Source organism: Salvelinus sp. IW2-2015, linkage group LG18, assembly GCF_002910315.2.
Source record: "Salvelinus sp. IW2-2015 linkage group LG18, ASM291031v2, whole genome shotgun sequence".
NCBI lineage: Eukaryota > Metazoa > Chordata > Actinopteri > Salmoniformes > Salmonidae > Salvelinus > Salvelinus sp. IW2-2015.
In genome coordinates, this window is record NC_036858.1 from 19,040,879 (window position 1) to 19,044,751 (window position 3,873).

Sequence of the window (3,873 nt, forward strand, 5' to 3'; positions counted from 1 at the left end):
GCACTTAAATCTTTTGTCTAGCCCATTCACCATCTGAATGGCACACATGCACAATCCATGTCTCAATGGTCTCAAGGCTTAAACATCCTTCTTTAACCTGTCTGCTTCCTTCATCTATTTAACAGGTGACATCAATAAAGGTTYATAACTTTCACCTTGATTCATCTGGTCAGTGTATGTCATGGAAAGAGCAGGTGTTCCTAATGTTGTGTACACTCAGTGTATATTGTTAGACTAAAACTGAGGATTGTGTGCTTTTGTTGTATCTTATGTGTATGAACCATACAGACAACATTCAAGCCAGAATGTGATATTAACAACTACTGTAGCTACTAAACTTCCWTACTGTATATTTAAAGCAAGGCTGATACGTGTTACATCTAATGTAATGTGGAGTTAGACTCCTTATGATATAGTTTGGGACTGTTGTAAACACATGAACAAACTTGAGTATGCATGCAGATGTCTGTAAGTACTGTGCAAAAAGAGTACTTGATTTGGGACTGGTGAACTGCATAAACTGAATTTGCATTTCGCAACGTGCACTTATAAGGAATCGAGTTGCTAGCCGTGAGGCTGCTGGTTTTGTTTGGTGGCCATGAGGCCTTTCGTTTGTTTTTTWGTTTTTAGTTTGGGCATGCCTTTGGTATTTTTCCTTTTTGTACATATTTATGTTTTGTCACCAATTTAACAAAGAATAATCCGCTTGGACTGGCCGACCAAGAGGTCAAGAGAGACAGAGCTGGCCAAGGTAAGCTTACTGTTTCCCTGGGAAAATGTACATTCAACACTTAGGCTTATACGCTGATTTCTCACATAGATGCACATAATTCATTCAAGTTACATCATGTAACTAGGCCTATGACCCCTAGAACAAAGCGAGTGCAACAATATCCGTAGGCTAGTTATTGGTTTCGTAACACAATACATTTTACATTTAAAAACCTGAAGTCCAGTGTCTGCTGGTAAACGCAATCTATCACTGACTTGTCATGATTACGTAAGTGATCGATGTATGTGGACAATGTACTATATTTCCTTCTACTGTATGGGGTTTGTCCATTAGTGTATTTAAAAAGAACAAAGCAGCTATTGAGCTTTAGGTTAGCAATCTAGTCATGAGCCAGCCCACCTCTGTGGTTGAAGTCGTAGATGTATTCTGGACATAGCACCGAGACCAGCTGACTAGGCTTCCCTCTGGGCCAGCAGATAATCCCATCCCACTCTGGTACACAGTCATCTTCTGCAAAAATACAACAGCACAGATGGCCATTTTGTATGAGTCATTGTGCTCTTACTTTAAAAGCAGTAGAAAATTCAACCGACATTTAATTTCATAATATACAATGCATTCGGAAAAACTCAGACCCCTTGACTATTTCCACATTTTGTTACGTTACAGCCTTATACTAAAATTGACTAAATCGTTTTTTCCCCCTCATCAATCTACACACAATACCTCATAATGACAAAGCAAAAACAGTCTTTTATACATTTTTGCAAATKTATAAAAAATGAAAAACAGAAATATCACATTTACATAAGTATTCAGACCCTTTACTCARTACTTTGTTGAAGCACCTTTGGAAACAATTACAGCCTTGAATCGTCTTGAGTATGACGCTACAAGCTTGGCACACCTGTATTTGGGGGAGTTTTTCCCATTCTTCTCTGCAGATCCTCTAAAGCTCTTTCAGATTGGATGGGGAGCGTTGATGCACAGTTATTTTCAAGTCTCTCCAGAGATGTTTGATCGGGATCAATCCCAGGCTCTGGCTGGGCCACTCAAGGACATTCAGAGACTTTGTCCCCGAGTCAATTCTGCGTTGTCTGGCTGTGTGCTTAGGGTTGTTGTCCTGTTGGAAGGTGACGTCGCACAGTCTGAGGTCCTGAGCGCTCTGGAGCAGGTTTCATAAGGATCTCTCTATCTTGCTCCGTTCATCTTTCCTCAATCTGACTAGTCTCCCTGCTGTTGAAAAACATCCACAGCATGATGCTGCACCACCGTGCTCAACGTAGGGATGTGCTGGTTCTCCAGATGTGACGCTTGGCATTAAGGCCAACGAGTTCATCTTAGTTTCATCAGACTGGAGAATCTTGGTCTGAGAGTGGTCTGAAAGTCCTTTAGGTGCCTTTTGGCAAACTCAAGAGGGCTGTCATGTGCCTTTTACTGAGAAAGCGGTTTCCGTCTGGCACTCTTACATAAAGGCCTGATTGGTGGAGTGCTGTAGAGATGGTTGTCATTCTGGAAGTATCTCCATAGAGGAACTCTGGGCTCTGTTAGAGTGAATCGGTTTTTGGTCATCCCTGAAAGGCTTCTCCGTATTGCTCATTTTGGCCAGGTGGCAGCTCTAGGAAGATCTTGGTGGTTCCAAACTTGTTCGATTTAAAGATGTATAGGCCACTGTATTCTTGGAGACCTTCAATGCTGCAGAATTTTTTTTGTACCTTCCAGATTGTGCCTCGGACACAATCCTGTTTCGGAGTCTACGGACAATTCCTTCAACTCATGGCTTGGTTTATGTTCCGACATGAACTGTTAACTGTGGACTTATATAGACAGGTGTGTACTTTCCAAATCATGTCCAATCAATTGAATTTACCACAGTTGGATCTCAATCAGTTGTAGAAAACATTGAAGGATGATCAATGGAAACAGGATGCACTGAGCTCATTTCACATCTCATAGCAAGGGTCTGAATACTTATGTAAATAAGGTATTTCTGTTTTTTATTTGTAATAAATTTTGCAACATTTCTAAAACCTATTTTTGCCTTGTCATTATGGGGTATTGTGTGAAGATTATGAGGATTTTTTTTTATTTAATCCATTTTACAATAAGGCTGTAACATAACACAATGTGGAAGCAATCAATATATCTGAATACTTTGAATGTACTGTATGTCAAGATGATAACGATACGTCTGTAATTAAATTCTAACAGATGGCCATTCACAATCCTGTATCAAGACTCCGCATCATAACTCTTACGTCACGTGACCGTGGTCGAGCTGGTTTTTCCTATCATTCATCTCACATCTAACTTCTGTTACTATGGAAATGCTTCACTCCAGGATATTGGATTGATATCGCTTTTGACTGTACTTGAACAGGAGGAAGCGACAAACAATTTATTTGTAATCAATTACACTTTATCCTATATTGGACTGATGGTGGTTGACACAAGACAAGCTGATTTACACTTTAACAAATTTCATAATCTGGACAACATGCACCAGAAACTTTTCTGTCCTTGATTTTAGTTGGGTGCATAACTGAAGCAAAGGGGATCCAATGTAATCATAAAAAAGTATAGGATATGTCCTGTAACAGTGTTTCCCATACCTCTCTCCATACAACCAGACTTTCCATGTATTTGATGTATTCTAGAAGTATATCAAGGTTTGAGAAACACTGTCCTATATGTGGTTAAATAAAGTAAAAGTATAACACACTTTGACTATGGCAGCTGTGAATGGATTATCCTCTCAATTGGCACGGGACAATCAGAGTAAATGCTGGCTGTCTGTGTGATGACATCATCAGAGTCTATCTATGGTAGAGGGACAGAAGAAGAAGAAGATCATATTACCAAGTCAGGACTGTTGACTTGACCCCAACGTGACACATGCCATGATTTAGGCGAGACAGTTGGCTAGCAGCCAGCATATCAACCAGTCAATGGTCAGACTGTCCACTGCTGCGTGTGACATGACATTAAAACGTTGTGATGTCTCAAATGATGTGGCTCTCGAATGACAGTTGTCATGTTCGTGAATCATTGCATTATGTCGTGTTTGTTTAACAAGTAGGATTGTGTGTGCAGACAGGGCGACATTTGTTTTATCCTTCAGGTGTGAAGTCTAAGGTCTA